This window comes from Peromyscus maniculatus, chromosome 9 (genome assembly GCF_049852395.1).
Source record: "Peromyscus maniculatus bairdii isolate BWxNUB_F1_BW_parent chromosome 9, HU_Pman_BW_mat_3.1, whole genome shotgun sequence".
NCBI lineage: Eukaryota > Metazoa > Chordata > Mammalia > Rodentia > Cricetidae > Peromyscus > Peromyscus maniculatus.
This window is the reverse complement of record NC_134860.1, coordinates 85021061-85041860: the sequence shown is the minus strand read 5'-3', so window position 1 is coordinate 85041860 and position 20800 is coordinate 85021061.

The window sequence follows — 20800 nt, the reverse complement described above, 5'->3', positions numbered from 1 at the left end:
GCACGCACGCACGCATGCGCACACACCCTGCAATTCTTAGATTATGCAAACTTCAGTGCACATAAAACTTGGACCTATACTTGCTTGAAAATAAGCATCAGTACACATGTATGTGAATGCAAAGTAAATATATGTCTTGGTCCCCAGTTGTTGGTACTTTGGGTAAGGTAATGGAACCTTAAGGAGGTGAAACCTTGCTGGAGGAAGTAGTCACTGGGGGCTGGCTTTGAGGTTGTATAGTCCAGCCTTACTTCCTGTTCACTCTGGACTGCTGGTATAAAGGGACAGTCTGGCCTCATACCATGCCACCACACCTTTTCCACCAGGTCTCTTTTGAGTTGAACTGGAACTATAAGCCAAAACAAACCTTATCTCCTGTAAGTTGTTTTTTCAAGGTATACAGCAACAAAAAAGTGTGTGTGTGTGTGTGTGTGTGTGTGTGTGTGTGTGTGTGTGTGTGTTGTAAAATAATACAAGAGCTTTTCCAAATAACTAGATGATTGCTGAATATTAAAAAAAAAAACAAACTCATCAGAATCTTTACCATCAGATAGCCATAGTCACTGACTGGCATTCTAAGTATAAACATGTGAGAATTTGATTTAAAGTCTCTGCCAATTCCTCATGTAATGAAATCTCATCTGTTTGTAGGTTCCATTCCACTAAAAATTAAAGAAAGCTCTAAATTACTCTGTTTATCATGGAAAATCATTCCTGGCTCCTTGCTTCCTTATCATATGGCTCTTCTCATCTAAACACAGCAAGTTCTTCCTTTACATTTTTATTCAATATCTTTCGGCTAAGCATAAAACAGTCACTATCAATTTCTCACCAGTTTATGAACATTTCTAAGTTGAAATTATTTTAGAGTAGTTATTCATGGGGCTTGCAAGTTGAAATGAAAAAGCACTGAAAATCAATTTCATTATAAGCTTTGAAGTAAAGGGATGTTGCATCAAAAAAAAACTTGATGGGCTGGTAGGTGGTATTTGCTTATTTTATTCTGGAATGCTACAGCACAGCAGCTTTTAAACCATTGAAAAACACAGCTGGTGATTTTCTGAATACATTCCCTGTACATAATCAGGGAAGTCTCAGCTTGACTGGGTGTTTGCAAAGAATTCGCTGAAAAGAATACATCTGTATTATTTCATGGCAGTGACTTCATTTGTAACATCATGCACTTCTCCTCTCATGGTGGCTGCTTTAGTTAACGATCCTGTTCCATAGCAGGCTGGATATTTCCCTCAGTGGGTATCAGAAGAGTGAGACTCACAAACGGTTTCCAAAACCCCGAGGACAGTTCAAATCAAAGTTTACAGTATTTAATGGTCCAAAAGCCTGAGGTTTTAAAGCCATGCATACATAAGCAATGTGATACGGGATAGGAACTGACATCCAGAAATTGTAGCATACAGAAATGCTAGTCGCACACTAACATCTAAGAGAAGCCAGATCTCATCCTGCTTATTACAACTACCGGAAATGTCAAGGGCAAAATGGAGTCCCAGGTAGACCAAAGTTAGAGTTTTGTTCTCATAGAAACAATTTAGAGGAAAGTGTGAAAATAGAGGTAATAAAATTATTTTTTTTAAAGATTTGCTATTTGTATATGTGTATGACTGTTTTGTCTGCATGAATATTCATGTACCATGTACATATTTGGTCTCTAAGGAGGCCAGAAGATTCTGTTGGGTCCTCTGGGGCTAGAGTTCCTATGAGCCACTTTGTGGGTGCTGAGAACTGAACTTGGATTCTTTGGAATAGCAGCTAGTGCTCTGAACTGAGCCATCTCTCCAGCTCCTGGGGTCAATAATATTCTAATCTGACCATTGGCCTCCTTTCATGACACACTGGGCTGACTCTTGTCATTGTAACTTCTGTCCCCTCAGTGTGACTAGTGTGGCAAGGCAGAGCCTGAGCATGTTTCCCATGTGGGAACCTGACCTTATTGTACTTTAAATGGTGTAGACCTTTCCCAGTGTTTGGACATTCAAGAATAGACAGAGAGTCATTAACCAGCAAAATCCTCATTAAGCATGCTTTAAGCAGAAGGTTTAGAAGGTGCCTGGGTAAGAAGGGCAAGAAGGCATGCCAGTTCCTCTCCAGACCGTAATGAGAAAGAAAGCTGTTTTTGTCTACCGGGGTAGCTAAGTGACTGTTCTATTGCTCTGGAGAGACACCATAACCAAGGCAACTTATAAAAGAAAGCATTTAATTGGGTGCTCGCTTACAGATTGAGAGGGTGAGTCCATGACCACCATGGTGGGGAGTGTGGCAGTCGGCAGGCAGGCATGGGACTAGAGCAGTAACTGAAAGCTTACATGAGCGGACATAATATGTGTGTATGAAAGGGGGGCAGGTGGAGTGGGCTTGTAAACCTCAAAGCTCACCCTCTGATGACATACCTCCACCAACAAGGCCACGCCCCCAATCCTTCCTAAAGCAGTCCACCAACTAGGGACCTAACATTTAAATATGTAAGCCTATAGGGGCCATTCTCATTCAAATAACCACGTTGGGTCTTAGGCAAATCATCAATGGACTAGTAAAGACCATAGAACAGAACTTCAACCTGCCTTTAGTGTACTCTAAAGAAATTTTCCAGGATCTCATGGCAGCAACATCACCATAGAGTTGACCACAGTGGAGGTTTGCATATTACAGTGCCTGAGGGTCAGACAAGAAGTGGAAGTGAATCGGGCACACCAGACCCAAGGAAAACAGTGAACACCAAGGTAAGTGACTGGTGTTGCTCAGGGTCAGAGACAGAGCAAGTGCTGGAGTTGGAGCAGACTGGACAGCCTGACTTGGTCAAGACTGCAGCTTCCCTTCAATCTTCTTGCTACCTAAACATCATGAATTTTCAGAGAAATTGAAAACTTTGGTTTTATGTGAAATCTACCAATTTTTAAAAGTTGTGTTGGTTAAATGAAACTTTTAAAAACACTATGACCAATAACTTTCAGGGTTTCAGCAAAAAAATGTCCACAAACTGGATGTGATTTTTGGGCCAGCAATTTCTACTTTCATCATCTTTTCCATCCTTTGTGTCCTGGCTTGTGACTGCAGCCAAAGGCTACTGAAGTCTCCAGATCATTTTGATTCTTCTTCCGTATATTAGAGAGTGGAACTAATATGGCCTACTTTATAGAATAGATTCAATAATTTTACATTTATTATTAATCAAGATTTATTTTTATTTATGTTTCTGTGTAGATGTGGGTGTAGACCACATCTGTGGTGTGAGTTCTGTCAGAGCTTAGGAAATCATGGAGCTGGAGTTACAAGCTCTTGTGAGCCACAAATGGATGTTCAGAACAGAACTCAGGTCCCCTGTAAAACAGCAAGAGCTCTTGACTATGGACCATCTCTCTAGTCCAACCCTCTCACCCAACTCTGAGCCATCTCTCCAGTCCAATCCCCTCACCCAACTCTGAGCCCCATTTTATTTATTTGAATGGGGGTCAAGCACAAGGAGGTCAGAGGACATCTTGCAGAATTTGTTTCTTTCTTCCCAGCAGGTGGGTTTTAGGGATGGAAGTCTGGTAGCCAGGCCTGGTGATAAGTGCCTTTACCTGCTAAGCCACCTCTCTGGGCCCTGTAATAACAAGATTCTGAAAACCAAAAGGGGCGATTAAAAACCAAAGGAATACGGCCATTATGTTGAATGGTATCGGAGCTGCTTCCGTTTTCATTTTAATAGCTAACTAGGAAAGGAAGAGCCAATGGGGGAAAAGCTACAAACTACACCACACATACAAATGGGGCGAGAAGACAGTGCTATGAAAGACCTACATTGACAATACAGGTAACATTCTAAGGTGTATTATTAGGCAACATTACTTGCTTCTCTAATTTTTCAGAATGGGCTGTTCATTCCTAGAAAACAAATACATTTGAAATGGACTGTGAGAAGAGGAAGACCTTCCTCTAGAAAGCCTGAAATTTCCTACTAACACATGAACTTGTTATCACATTATTGAATTCAAAGGCTAAAAATGACTACATTTACTTCATTTTACAAATGCAAAAACATAAGTTCATTTATTAGAAAACTAATCATGGATTAGTTTAAGGAAACAAGCCACAGGCTCCCTGCACATAATTGCAAAACAACTCACGGAGGTCTTAATAAAATATTAGGGCATGAATTAAAAAGATAAGGTTTCTGGAAGAAAAAAAAATCTTCAGAGTGAGTTGAAATGTTTTAAAAATGCAATGGCAAGGACACACACAGACCATCCCTTTACAAACACAGGCATATGGGGCACAGTGCACAGTTCAGTAGGAAAACGCCTTGCCATGCATGACAACCTGAGTGCAATTCATGGAATGTGTGTAAAAATAGGACAAAGAACTAATTCCGAAGAGTTGTCCTCTGACTTCCACAAGCATGCTGTGGCGCACACACAACAGTACACACTGTCACAGTCACTGTTCTACTACTGTGAATAGGCTCGTACTTTTTAAAAGATCACTTAATTGGGGGTTGCTTATGGCTTCAGAGTTTAGTCCATTATCATCAGGGCAGGAGTACAGTGGCATTCAGGCAGGGACTGCAGCAGTGGCTGAGGGTTCGACATCAAAGTCTGGGCCCTTAGACAGAGAGAGAAAGATTCTGGGCTTGTCATGGGCTTTTGAAACCTCAAAGCCCACCCTAAGTGATGTGCTTCCTCCAACAAGGCCATGCCTCCTAATCCTTTTCAGAGTTCCACTCCCTGATAATTAAGCATTCAAATATATGAATTTATGGGAGCCATGCTTATTCAAATCACCACACACACACATTATGTACCCACACTTTAATAATACATAAAGTGCCTTCAAAATGTAAAAAAGAAAAAATGTAGGCATACAAACTTCCAAATGAAACAGAAGACTTGAAGATACCCCTGTGTGATCTGCTATAGGAAAAAGTTAAGGAAAAAAAATCCCATCCAATAAAAGAAAGAGAAAGGCTCTTTGGAGTAATATGCAGTAGAAAGCTCAGAAGAAATACTTGTTTTGGTCCACAGTAACTTGCCTCTGTCATTTTGGGTGTATGGTGAGCAGCACATCATGATCAGGAGCATAGGTGAAGCAAGACTGATCACATCATGGTCATCAAGAAACAGTGGGAGACAGAAGAGACTAGAGTCCCAGTAACCCCTCCTAGGGAACACCTCTGCTCATCTTACCTCCATCCACTAGGTCCCACCTCTGAGTAGCACTACAGGCTGGCAACCAACCTTTTTAGTGCATGGCCTTTGGGGGACATTTCCATTGCAAGTCATAACAAGTAATATCGACTATTACTACATATTAAAAAAAACTTCAAATGGTAATTTTGAGACTTATAAAGCCAATAGTTCTTCTCCCACATGAAATACTTGTTACATGTAAATAATAGTAATCACTAGCCATGATCAACACGATTAAATAAAACAAATTGCAAGAGGATTATTCTTATACAACAATGAGAGTTCTTCATAAACATAATTATTAAATGCCTAGTAAATATCACATTTAAAAAATTACATTGTGTGAGGGGGCACAGAGAGAAAGAGAGAGAGAGAGAGAGAGAGAGAGAGAGAGAGAGAGAGAGAGAGAGAAAGGGATAGGAAGAGAGATCAGAGGACAACTTGCAGGAGTTTTGGGGAGTCTTCACTAGGAGGATTATAGAATCATCAGGCTTAGCAGCAAGCTCCTTTATCTGCTAAGCCATCTGGTCAACCCCAAACCACATTTTCTGGATTATTTAACTTAATTCACATAATTCTAGAAGGTAGGTACTATTATTGTGCTTATTTTATATACAAAGGAAGCAAAAAAAGAAGGAGGAGGAGAAGAAGAAGTCCAACTGACTTTTCAAAGTCAAACAATTTAATTTAGAAAAGTTGAATTCTGAGCTGAGACATTTCTTTGAAGGCCCATGCTTTGATATTCACATGACAGTTGCTCCTCTATTCTTTTGGGGGAGAAATGGAAATAAAATTATATAGACATATATATATATATATATATATGTATATATATATATATATATATATGTACTTGATCACACTAGACTGATTTGGAACTCACTATGATGCCCAAGGATGTCCTCCAACTTGCAGCAAGCTTTTTAGTCCAGCCTCCTCTAAGTGTAAATTGCAGACACACAATCAACCTGGCTCAATAGAAATATTTCTCGTGGTTGGCCAACCAGCATAGAGAGTGTTTTAAAAGTAGAAATGTATTAACTCTTGCCTGAATGATTCAAGAGAGAGGCTCCTAAATAATCAAAGTAATTTCAGGAAAAGCAAATGACTCAGGTGGAGGGAATTGGTGTCTTGTTGCCTCTAAAAGGAGCCACTGAGTAGGTCAAAAACAAAGGAGGTTGGAAACATATTCATCACCATCTGACCTTTCTAATTCTCTTCTTTTAAAACTGTGTGTCTCTGAAAAGAAATGGTTTAAAGAATTAAAGACTTGAACAGTGCATTTGATTGTCCAGTTTGATATCACAGGATAAGGCTCCCAAAAATTATGCTTGGGAAGTTACTGGATTGCATAGACCTTGGCTTCAAACCAAAATGGCAGTTTTTAAATTGAGTGGAATTAATTATTAACTCTCTTGCATATAATCTCATTACCAACTACTTAATAACTTTTCTTTGTGGGCAACTCCAGCTCTTGTTATTAATGTTTAATTAACATTTTAAAGCTGGCTTCAGACCCACAGCTGGACAATGTGCAGAAGGGAGCGATATTAGAGCACTCATTCCTACATGGGAGGTCTTCATCAAACATGCCTTTCCCCGAAAGACTCAGAGATCTACGTGGAAGAGAATAAAGATTTTAAGAATCAAAAGTGGTGGATGACTCCAAGGAAACGGTGTTTTCCAGATACAACAGGACAGATGTACATATGAACTCATAGAAACTGTGGCAACAGGCACAAGACATGCACAGGTTCAAGAAGCCAGATAGAATCCCAGCACAGAGAAGGGAAGTGGGGTGTGGAATATCACCCTTATTGAGAAGCTGTTTACATGCTGGAGAAGAGAGAATCACTTTTCTCTGATGGAGTGTCACTGAGAATGCCAACTACACTCCAGGACAGCCCCATGCTCAGAAGTAATTGCCCAACACAAAACGAACTTTGTGTTTGTTGTTGTTTGTTTTATGAGCTTTTTGTTTAATTTTGTTTTGTTTGTTTGTTTTTTTTTTGTCTTACTTGGTTTGATTTTCATTTGGAGAGGTTGTTTTTGTTTCAAGAGAGGTAAAGTTGAATGCGTAGGGAGATGGGAAGGATCTGAGAGGAGTTGATCATGAAGAGAGGACCATGAGAAAACATGATCAAAATATACTATATAAAAATATTAGAAAAGGAGAAAAGCTTGCTTCAACTTCATATCTTGCCTTGCTTATCTGATGTAACATTAATGAATGTTGTGGTGGGCTAATAAGGGGCCTGGCTTCTATGGTTAACTAGTGGCTAGCTCTGCCCTCTGATCTCCAGGCAAGCTTTATTTGTTAGAGCACAAACAAAATATCACCACACTTCATCTGAGGTCAGTGACACCCATTCTGAGCCTCAAGACTAAAAAGAGAAAAAAAAAAAAAAGCCGGGTGGTGGTGGTGCTCACCTTTAATCCCAGCACTTGGGAGGCAGAGGCAGGCAGATCTCTGTGAGTTCGAGGCCAGCCTGGTCTACAGAGTGAGATCCAGGACAGGCACTAAAAGTACACAGAGAAACCCTGTCTTGGAAAAACCAAAATGAATAGATAGATAGATAGATGATAGATAGATAGATAGATGAATAAATAAATAAATAAATAAATAAATAAATAAATAAATAAATAAATAAATGTTGTCTTGCAACCCTTATACATAAGGCTCAAGGAACATTGCAAAAAATGAGGTGGAATTTTAAAAAAGGCAGGGAGAGGACAGAAAGATTGTAAGAACCAGAGAACCAGAATGTCTTCTGTAAGGTGGTATCCTTTATAAGTGATAGGGAAGCTGCCCACACACAGTCTCAACAATATGGTTGCCTAAACAAGGCTTGCATAATAATTACACCAGTCGACATGCCAGCATGGATGGGGCAACTTTTACAAAGGTCTACCCTTAGCTGAAGAGCAACAGGCAACCAATGGCTGCTGAGAGGGGGAGAATCGGTCTCCTCCAAAGACATGATCCTTCAAAAGTTATCCAGTCTGAAGTGGTCAGTCCTAAACACATGTGCATACAGGCAACACTGGACTCAGCAGGTTATATACACACACATATGACATAAGTAATTATGTAATATATGTGTAGTAGTAATAATAATAATTACAGAAGAGATCATGAACTTGAGGGGGTTACATAGGAATTGGAAAGGAGATGGAAGGTGGAAATCTTGTAAATTTAGTACTTGTGTATGAAATTTTCAAAAAGCTTTTAAAATTTGTGTGATATAAACTTGTACATTTGTGGTAATTTGTTACAGAAGCGATAAAAAACTAATATAACTGATTTGATTCTAGGTCTTCAAATACTGTACATAAGGCAGCAAACAGGTAGCTATGAAAATTGAAAGACAATCCAACACTATACGCAAAACTTTTAGTATAAGAAGAGATTTATGTTGGATGTGTGGGTACCTTGAATCATGGCACTTGGAGGTCCTGGGGAAGGAGAGTCTGAGACCAACCTGAGGAGCTGCATAGTGACTTCAAGGCCAGATCATGTTATATAAAGGATAAGGACAGAGAGGCGGGTGAGGAGGGAAAGAGGGGGAGGGGGAGAAAGGGAGAGAGGAAGGAGTGGGGAGAAGGGCAGACAGGCAGACAGGCAGACAGGCAGAGTCAAAAAGGAGAGTTTTATCTTTAAACTACAAGGTTGTTCTATTAACAAAGTTAGCTATATTATTGAGAAAACAGATAATATGAAGCGATTTCGGAAGTTGAAACTCATTACTAAAATGCAGAGGATTGATTAAACAAGTGCTAATTGATGAAAGCCAGTGTCCAAATGAGTTAGTCCAGGGCTATAGGGCATAACAGAGAGCGAGTGCAGGCTGGGACAACAGCCAGGTGCAAGCAATCGGGCCTTCCACAAGGTCATGAAGGATATGTGCTTGTGAAGAAAGAGCATGGAAAGTGATGTTGCTGCCATGGCATGTACAGAGGAGAGATCCCGAGAGGAAGAAGGAAACCTGCTCCTGCACCCGCACCTTCACGTATGTTCATCCTCAATTGCACATCCACCTGTTTACTGGCACCTGCATCTACTTCCACACCTGTATCTCTGCCCGTCCTTACATCTCTACCTGCCTCTGTACCTTTTCTGACATCACACCTGCCCTTCTGCCTGCATGGACACCTGTAGCTGTCCAGGAGGGCAGCTATTGGGATTTTCTCCAACAATGACAATGGTTGTAGTGATTTACCTGATTGTTTCATCCTTCAGCTGCAACTCTCTCATCTGCACAAGGCAGGTGAACCTTCCCTATTGAGGACCACTCGACTTCTCCACAGTTTCCATAATTTCAATGCACCCATCAGTGAAAGATCTATATGTGGAATCAGATTTCCTTTTCTATCACAAGGTTTCATAAAATATAGTAATATTACATATTTACATCTTCCTTCCTTTTTTTTTGAGACAGGGTTTCTCTATGTAGTTTTGGTGCCTGTCCTGGATCTCACTCTGTAGACCAGGCTGGCCTTGTACTCACAGAGATCCACCTGCCTCTGCCTCCCAAGTGCTGGGATTAAAGGCATGCGCCATCACCGCCCGGCCCTTCCTTCCTTTCTTTCACCAGTTGTCATTAGGTTTCTGGGCCCAAGAGAGGGATTATGAAGCATTTGTGAGAATTCATTCAACACAGCTTAGTTTTCATCTTCTTTGTGAATTTTGTGAACATGGTACAAATTCAAAACACTTGTTGAGCTTAGAACAATTTATGAGTAGCTAGTTAAATATATTTTTCCTAGAAACTAAGACTGAAAACAAGAACATTACTCAATAGAATGACCATTTGTAAAAACAGAATTACTATTTTAAGGCAAAAATGTATGTTGTTAAATTTCATATGGACTAATAGAAAGAACCATTTCTGTTTCACTTTCTTGGTTTCTAACACAAATTCACCTAACTTCTAGTACAAATTGAAAAAGTTAGTTGTCTTAATTTATTTAAAATATGTTAAATATGCTATGATTAGATGAGAATCATCTAACTAAATCTCAGAGTTAATTCATAGAAAAACTAATACAATATGACACTGTTAAACTTAGCTTGTACTTTCTGTGCTCAAAATAATCACCTCATTATCTTTAATGTACAATTCCCTTCAGTTAAACACATAGTCTATTATATATTAAATGATGATACCTGAACATAATTAGATGAGCACATGATATGATCAGTAAATCAAATTAAACTGACTCTAGATTAAAGATAATTGAACAAAAACTATATTTTACAAAGAGAGTGTTAAGAGATCAAAAATGTTAAGATGTAATACTTTCTGTTTTTCATTTGAGAAGAGCTAATATTGAGCCTTGAACTTCAATCTAGATAGTTGCTGCCCAAACTTTTGCCTTTATATGTTGAGGTGTGGACAACGTGTTCTGGTTTATACTTCAGCTCTGAGAATTAATTGCCCTGGACGTAGTGATGAGATCCAGTAGTGGGTACCTGCAATTGTGATTCAAAGAGATGAACATTAGAGATGAGCCCTCAGGAACATTCTCAGTGGATAATCTTGACAAGTTTGTGAATGAAGTTGCCTTCTGCTCCTTCGATATCCCCTAAACTGCCACTCTCACATCTTCAAGTAACTTCAGTTTGCCAAAATTCATAGTCAAGTTTCTTCTCTAACTTAACCCTCAGCAACGTTCAGTGGACTTTTCTTCCAGTTTACAGCTTAGTCATCTTTAAAATGCTTCTTGTGACTTTCTGACTTTGAAGAAACCACAAATTCTTAGGCTTCCCCTATTTTACTGGATCTGACTTCTTAAAGCTTTTGGTTGGCTACCATATCAACTGCTCTAAATGTTGGAGTCTGGTCTTAGTCTATTTTCTATTGCTATGAAGATAAGAAGTATGAGCTAATTTAAATATAAGAGTTAGCTAGTAACAAGCCTGATCTATTGGACGAGTATTTATAATTAATATTAAGTCTCTGTGTTGGCTACTTGGGAATGGCTTGTGAGACAAAAACTTCTTCCTACAACAGCTCGTGCTAAACAGGATATAGAGCAAGGGGAATATTCCTTAATTGCTGGTGGAAGTACAAGCTTGTCCAACCACTATGGAAGTCAATATGGCAGTTCCTCAGAAAGTTGAGAATGGAGCTACCTCAAGATCCAACTATACCACTTTTGGGCACATACCCAAAGGATACTCCATCCTACCACAAGGACACCTGCTCAACCATGTCATTGCTACTCTATTCATGATAGTCAGAAACCGTAAACAACCTATCTGTGCCTCAACAGAAGAATGAATAAAGAAAATGTGGTACATCTACACAATGTATTATTACTTAGCTGTTAAAAACAATGGCATCATGAAAATTTCAGGCAAATGAACAGAACTGGAAAAAAATCATCCTGAGTGAGGTAACCCAGACCCAGAAAGATAAATATGGTATGTATTCACTTACATGTGGACATTAGCTGTTAAGTAAATGATAACCAAGCTACAATCCACAGACCAAGAGAGGTTAGGTATCGAGGAAGGCTCTAGGGAGGACATATGGATCTCCCTGGGAGGGGAGAATAAAATAGATTTTATGGTGGACTAGGGTCAGGTGGGCACAGGGATGGGAGAATGAGGTGAAGAGTGGAAGGGGATGTAGGGTAGAGGAAGAGAATGTGGCGAGAGACAGCTGAAATAGAGGAGCATTTGAGGGATGATATGGAAACATAGTGCAGTGGAAACATACTAAAATATATGAAGGTGATCCTAATGAGGTCTCCTAATAATGTCGGTGGGAATATGTAGTCTCAACTGGCTCTCTCTTGTTCCCAAGCAAGGCTTCCAGTAGTGGGACTGGGTTACATTCAGTTGAGTTGTTGGCCAAGGGAGTCCCATGGAAATTTCCAAATAACTCAGGCCATTGCTAAGACAAAGGAATGATCTCCACAAACTGACAGTGGGGCCCCATTGCCAAGGACAGGACCCATACAACTTGTTGAACGTGGAGAAGTTGAACTGGTGCCCATATAGAGCCGTCTCCCTTATATACTAGTGTTTTTGGTGAGGGAAGGTACTCTGTAGGCTACCAACAGGGAAATACAGACATCAACCCAGCCACAAAACTTTGGACCTACAATCTGTCCTGCCTGCAAAATATGCTAGGGCAATTGTGGCATAGAACTTGTGGGAATAGACAACTAATGTCTGATTTAATTTAATTTCCCCAAGAAAGAACCCATACCCTATACTGCCTGGATAACCAAGACCCAGAGACTAGATAGCCCATAGACCTAAGATGAAACAACTCTACTGGTCAAAAAGAAAAAAAGTACTGCTAAAATGACTCCTTTTGATATTCTGCTATAGTCATAGATCAGTGCCTTATTCAGTTATCATCAGAAAAGCTTCCTCCAGTAGCAGATGGGAACAAATGCTGACAGCCACAGCCAGACATTATGCAAAGAAAGAGTCTAAACAGGATATCTCCATCAAATCCCTCCCCTCAGAGCTTAGGGGACCTCTCAGAAGAGGAGGCCTTAAGAGTGTAAGAGACAGAGGAGATGGAGGACACCAGGAGAACAAGACCCTTTCAGTCATCTAAGCAAGGCTCATATGAAGTCACAGAGACTGAAGTAGCAAGCACAGGGCTTACATGGGTCTGCACCAGGTCTTCTCTGTATATATTATAGCTATCAGCCTAGTATTTTTATGGGGCTCCTGAATGTGAGAATGAGCGGCTCTTTGATTCTTGTGCTCTTGGAACTCTTTCCTTCCTGTTGGGCTGCCATGACCAACTTTGATATAATAGCTTTTGCCTTATTATATTTATTTTTTTCGTGTTTGATTGTCATCTCTTAGAAGCCTGCAATTTTCTGATGAAATACAGAAAGGGGGTAGATCTGGAGGGGAAGAGAGATGAGGAACAACTGGGAGGAGCAGAGGGAGGGGAAACTAAAATCAGGATACATTGTATGAGAAAAGAACCTATTTTCAATAAAAGGAAAAAAAGAAAGCGGAATAAATACATGTGCTTTTGGTAAAGTTCTGTAGGCAAACCGAAGCAGAGTCAAAAAGACTTGAGTCCAGATTAGCTTGATGAATAGACATTTCCTTTATAAATGATAAATGTTACATAGAATGTTCTGTTTGGGCAAGTGTTTTTCTTGCTAGCCTAGCTGCATAGTGCAGTGTTCTGCTGGTACATACATTAGGACATTGTTGTAATTGATTCATGTTAAACATTGACTTGCCATGAGGATTGCTGCGGGCCACAGGAATATATCATAAGAACTCAGCTGGTTATGGCAAAGTCACCACCTGGAGGGATCAGGGAATTCCTCCAGAGGAAGCCAAATCCCAAGGAGTTTTTGGTGTTACTTGGCTTGTTATATATCAGCTGTCTTCTATTATGAAAACCATGTGTGCCTTCATAGTTTTCCCAATTGACTTTCCCCTAAGAAGGACTAACAGTGTAGACTAAGCACTCTCTGGAAATACACATTCCAGGTATTTGGAGAACAACCTCAGGAAAGGCTTTCTCTGGAATCAGATTATCTCCCTTAGCCTTTCAAGGACTACAGGAAACACCACGCGGGGCAGGGCCGCCCAACTTCTGAGGACTAACAATGATAACAGCCCACATGTAAGTCTCCTGACTTACGGTAAATTCCACAAGGAGACACCGCCTAGGAGAGGTGGACATTAAGTAATAGCTTTACACAATTTAGCTCGGACCCTCCCTTTATGTACCGAGACTTCCAGGGCACGGAGAGAGAAGAGAAAAGAGAATGGAAGAATTAGATGGGTAAGAACTTGAGAGAATGAACTGAGATGGGGAAGAACTAGATTGAAGGGCTAAAAGAGAGGACTAGAGGAACGAGATGGAAGATGATGAAGAGCCAGATGGGAAAGAACAAGATGAGGAGGAGCCAGATGAGAGAGAAGGAGACAGCAAAGGAGCTGATAGGGGAAAGAACTAGATAGATGAGAACCTAGAAGGGACAGAACTATATGAAGGAATTAAGATAGAACCTAGAGGGGACAGTAGATAAATATAGAGAAATCAGGCAAGAAAGGAGCTAAACATGAGAACAGAACTGAAGCTGTGTATAAATGTTGTTATGCCAGAGGAATTAAAGCAAGTGGACTATAGAGCTCGGTGTGCTGAGATTCTATTTCCTGAAAATAGTCCTTGCCATTAGTAGTTCTCTCTCCTGAGCCCCAGGGATGTATAATATTGAGGCTGGTTCCCCTAATATTATACAAGAGAGGGTAATGTCTTTGGTCCTTGTTTTTACTTGTCACCTCTTTAGAATAATGTAAGCAACACTGTGACCATGTATGACATGGAGTGATCAGATATCTTACAACCTGTACAAACTAACCTTCACATTCACAGACAGACTGATTGCTAACCTGGAGAATAAATCTGATTGTATTAAAGGTCAATCAAATCTAAAGTAAACAAACAAACAAATCCACTCCCTCATATCTGACTATTTGACATCTCTTATTAGACGTCTTTGGAATCTCAAACCTATCATGGCAGGTAATCCATGAATCTCAGGGCTCTACTAATGTATCTTCCATCAAAATTATCTACTTCCCTCTCAACTTTTGTCCTGAGTTAACAGTAACACCATCAACAAAGAGCCAGTTAGTATCATCAAGTATATTAACATTATCTCATTAACATAACTGATTGTCTCATCCCACAGCATCCAAATTAGCAAATTGTAAACCTACCTCCAAAATATATAGTCTAGTCACCTTCCTGTATCTCTATCATTGTCAGCTTAGTCCAAGACGATATCATCACTTACTTGACTATCACAATTCCATCTACGTTCCAATCTCTGTACAATTTACTTCTTGTCACCACATTGACTGGCTTCTTGTCTTTGAGAATCTTCTTAACATTTCCCTCCCTGGAGGACTCTTTCATGGCTAGTTGTTGTTTATGAGTCAGCCCGCTCAGGTCTGACTTTTAATTGAGATTTCTCCTTTGCTGCTGTGCCTCATTGTCTCACTCTCCTTAATTCATAGCTTACTACCCCTGAAATGGATGCTCCGTTACCACTGTGCCCCTAGAAACCGGTCCAGATAAGGAGTAGATAAATATTCTTGGATGACTACTTGAAAAAGAAATCGTATTCCCTGGAGAGTCCCTGAATAATTTTAATAGCCTGTCAATCTACAGACCTCCATGAATTTCACAATAGTTCTTCACCCTATCTTCTGAGGACATTACCATTTAGCTTAACATTATCTCATGGAGCTTGTCTTAAAAAGCACTGAAGTCTACAAAATGGTGGTCTTTTATTTATTTACTCGCAGGGCTTTATAATATATTACCTTTGCCTTTCAAATTGTTGCATTTTTTTCCTACCTTGTAATTGACATTTTAAACTTGGTGGGCTTTAGCATGTGCTTACTTGATATTCATTTATTTGCTTAATTACTAAGTAGAAGTAGACTTAAATGTTAAATAGTTTTAATTAACTTATTATATTATACTCTTTAATGTTATGCTTAGAAATAAATCCCTTCTCGTGTGATTATGTGAATGTTGGTCTGTTCTCTGAAATGCACATGTTATATGCATTTAATCACTCTGGAACTGGATTCACTGTCAGGTGGGAAATCAGGATCTAATTATATTCTCCTCCAAATGATACCTTAGTTGTCTCAACACCAGTTATTAGATGTGCATTGCTTGACCAGCTATGTGAACTTGAAGCCATATTTATGGCTGGCTTTGAGTTCAGATGGCGTGTGTTAAAGCCAGACTGACTGGCTGGCCTTCTTATTTATATGTTGTCTAATGCTTCTCAGGCTCAATTTCTTCATCTGTAAAAAATGATGAGACTATCAACCTCTGAGAACTGTGTCAGAATTAGAAGACGGTAATTCTGAAATACCATCTGTTGTAAGGTATTTTGGTATTCTTGTTTAGCATTATTATGACTCATATTTGTTATTTGATTAGGTTGTGAGACTCTCCTTAATCTAGATTCAAAATCAAACTGACTTTTGGTTGGAAGTGTACTGAAGAGTTAGATTACATTATAAAGTCACCACACCTAGGTTACAGTACCTTCCTATCCAGGACCATAACATCTCTTTCAGTTGTCCAATCTTTCTAAAAGGCTCCATTAAACACCTTGGCTTTCTATTGTCCACTCTTGGTAAGCAAGTCTTTTACTGACTGAGCCATATTCCCAGCCTCTACTCAGTGGGGTCTTTCTTCTAATCACTCAGTTGAACCCAAAGTTCTTTCATAATTTAAAGATGTTTATCAAAACACACAGTAAATGTTTCCTTATGATTTCTCTTTTTTTATTGGTTAGAATTGTCTGATGTTTGTCTATCTTCCTTTCTGTCTAAAATCTTTAGATTCAATTCTAATTATTATTATTTTTTTGCATTTTTGTTTTCCTGTTTAAATGTTTCTTCAACTATAGATTTATTGGTTACTTTTTCTTGCCATCTTTGTATTTGTGCTTTTGGCTTATTTTTTTTCTATAACTTGGTGGTTGTATATATCACTTATTTAAAGTCTAGGACTGCAGAGAAGGCTCAGTGCTTAAGAGTTTTTGTAGGTCTTGCAGAGTATCTGGATTTGATTCTCAGAAGCCACCTGAAGGCTCACACCCACCAATTAACTTCAGTTCCAGGGGATCCAACACCCTTTACTGACCTTTTCATCTACTAGGCACATATTGTGCACATACATAAATGCAGATAAAAAGTCATATACATAAAGTAAAATAAATAAATCCAAAACTCCCCCCTTTTTTATATCTAACATTGACTGAATACCATAGAACCTTTTGGTCCCCCAGTGTGTCATTGTTTTTCATTTCTAAATTATCATGGATTTTCATTTCTGGTAACTCTAGGTTACAAATTTAATGATCATACTGAAAGCCACTGAATCACAATATGATTGGCTAAATTACCGACATCACATATGTTTGCATGCATCCTACCTTGTCTAATGACTCTTGTTTTTACATTCAATTTGCTCATCCTTTTGGAATTTGGGTTCGGTGTATACTTGTTATCTCTTGCTCCCGGGCACACTACAACAACTTGGTGACTTAACACAACACAGGTCCATTACTCTTCAGTTGTGGGCAGGAAGGCCAGACAAGGAAGAGACAGTCATTTGCTCAGAGTCTCCCAGGCCAACTTCTGGTGCTAGCTGAGTATTGCTCCTCTTAAACTTACATGGTTTTTAGCTTCTTCACGTCTTTGTGGCCATCAGAAACTTACTCTCTCATGCTATCTGCCAAGGATCATTCTTATTTCTGAGAGGTCTCCACAATTCCCTGTCATGTGATTTCCTTTCAGTATCAATGTTCGCTTCGTCAGTAGCAGCAGGATAAACCAGGACATTTAAATCCTCATCAAAAGGCGCAACTCAATTAGACTAGACATATTTTCTTTAATAAATATACTTATCAGAAACCTTATGCTGGGCCTGGTGCCACATGCCTTTAGCCCTAGGACCTGGGAGGCAGAAACAGGAAGATCTCTTTGAGTGCAAGGTCAGCCTGGTCTACATAGAGAGTTCTAGGCCAGTCAATACTACATAGTGGACCCTCTGTCAAAAAAGAACACATTAAATTAAGAAATTAATGTACAAAAAACTGTCTTAAATTGTCTTAATTATGGATTCTATTGCTGTGAAGAGATACCATGACCATGGCAAATCTTATAAAGGAAAACATTTTATTGGGGTGGTTCTCTTACAATTCAGAGTTTCTGTCCATTATCATCATGGTGGAATCTGGTGGAATGTAGACAAACATGGCGCTGGAGAAGTAGCTGATAGTCCTACATCTTGCAGGCAACAGGAAGTGGTCTGAGACACTGGGCAGTATCTTGAGCATATGAGACCTCAAAGCCCACCTCCACAGTGACACACTTCCTCCAACAATACCACACCTACTCCACAAAGCCACACCTCCTAATAGTGCCACTCCCTTTGGGAGCCATTTTCTTTCATCACCACAATGCTAATCATCACAAATGTCTTTCCTTTATATTAAGTGTTCTAGATAAGTTCTTCCTCTGTGTTTAATTCTCTCTGTAGACCTTGCCAGTATGAGAAAGACACAGGCTTACAACTTCAACTCCTCCCATCCTTGGAATAGTCCAGTGGCACACAAATCATTTTTTTCTGAAATGTTTCACAGAAATTCCTGTAAAGTTGTCTGTGGCTGGTAAATTTTTTGAGAAGATGACTGATAAAAGGTAGCTCTTAGAAATTGGTACATTTGCACTGCCTATTTTTTTATGGTAATTTATTCATTTTATCCAGATTTTTCCATTTATTTGCATAGAATAGTGTAGTTTTAGAATCCTTTGAATGACTTCCTTCTGGGGTTACTCTCACATTGTCATTTACTAATTTACATAATTATATTCCTTTTGTTTTTCCCTTATTAAACCAACTACTTTTTTTCTTGCGAAGACTCAAGTTTCAAATTTATTGTTTCCATTTTTCTGTTCTTTAATCCTGCTTTTATTAACTAATACTTCAATTTTTCCCCTTCATTTTATTTATTTATTTATAAATAGTGTGATTTCATTACAGCCCTTTTGGGGGGAACATGTCTCAAGTTAAGAACCATATAAAATGTTTCTTATTTGAATGCATTAATTATACATAATAAAATCTTTTATATTACCACATGAAGTGACCTTTGGCTTTCTGGTTTATTTCTGATTTTTGTTCATTATGATCATAAAGTAGTTTGTGATCAAATACATCCATTGAGGATTACTCTGCAATCTAAAATATATCAATTTTCATGACCCCTACCATAGATATTTAAAAGCAATGTTTTTTTTATTATTCAGGTTCAATGTTCAACAAGCACAAAATTTTATTTCTCTCTGTATGTATGTACATTTGTATATGCATGCATATGTTTATATGAGGAATGAACATGTATGTCTGAGCTTTTACAGATTGTTCTTTATTGACAGAGCTAGATCCAAAGCCCAAATTCAATGATAGATACTAAAGATTGTATTTATTGGTAGGGGGAAATGTTGGTTAAATAATATCTAATTATAACAGGTGAAAGAAATCAGTTTCAAGAGCTCTGTTATATGCAAGGTAGCTATAGCTTTTGATATTGTCCTAGTAATGTTTTTATTGTTGTTTTATTTGTCAACCTGACAAGACTAGAGTCATCTGGGAAGAGGGAGTCTTGCCTGAACATCAGATTGACGGAAGGCGAGTCTATTTGAGCATTTTCTGGATTACTGATTTATGTGGGAGGGTCCAATCCACTGGGGGCAGTGCTACTCCTGGACATTTACTCTCAGGAAGTGTGAGAAAGACAGCTGGACATGAGCCTGAAGTGCAAGTCAATCATGGCGTCCTCTGTAGCCTCTGCTTCAGTTCTCAGTTCCAGGCTCTTGCCTTGAATTCCTACCCTGATTTTCCTTCATGAGAGACTGCAGTCTGCAAGCCAAATAATCCATTTCCTCCCCAACCTGGCTTTGGTTAGTGTTTTATCACAACAAAAGAGAGCAAACTAAGACAGATACATTCTTGAAATATGTAAATGGTGGGTATTATATGTTTTCATTTCAAAAGTGCTAATTAATTAAATGCATTTGTTATTTGGCTAAATTTAGACAGTCCTTCAAAACATGATGTTGCACACAATAAAAAATAAAATATTAGGATTCACTTTTAAAAACAAAGTTTTCCAGGCTTTTTAAGACCTTAATCTCTTATACTCCTGTGTTTTTGTTCATTTCTCCTTGTAATTTCTATCCTTTCAGCTTCATGAGTGTTACTGCTTTTGATTGGAGCATAGATTTTCATGACTTTTATATCTTCACTATCAATTGTCCCCTTTGGCATTATAAAAGACCTTTATTGTAAAGCGCTTTTCATCCTGAATTCCACTGTATCTGATATTGACATCTCAAGAACTACTTTAATTTTAACTCTTCTGAAAGTTTTAGATGTGTCTCCTGAATGCAGAACAAAGTTGAAAGTTTCCTTTGGTCTCCAATGTGAAAAGTTTTTCTTTATATTAGGTGGGTCAAATTCATTTACATTTATTGACATGAAAGATGTGTCTGGCCTTTGGTCTATCGTATTGTTCTTTCTGAGGACAGGTATTTTTTTCAAGTCTTTCCACAGTAATTTACTTCATACATGGGTAGTATATTTATATTTAAGAAAGTCTATATTTTTATTTTCCTATTTATCATTATTTCTATAGATACCATTAGTTCTATATGAAAACCAGTGATGATAATAACATATTTTCCCTATGACTTTTGACAGCTCTTTGTCTGCACTATGAATCAATAAAATTGTATTTCTTAGTGTTGGTTAAATTTTCTTTTACTCCTATTGTTTGTCTATCAACCTGAAATAATGACTTGTGAAATTATATTTCTGATATTATAGATGAAACAATCACCATCCCTATCCCATATTCTCCTAATTTATTAGACAATTCCTAAATTGTGAGAATACAGAAAGTCGCTTTCTGCCATGCTGATCTCTTTGTTGTAGTTTTTGTTCTGTTTGGTAAAAATATTTAACTCTTGTTGCTGGTTCTTTGCTTTGTTTCCTTGTCCTGGATTAGTGAAGATA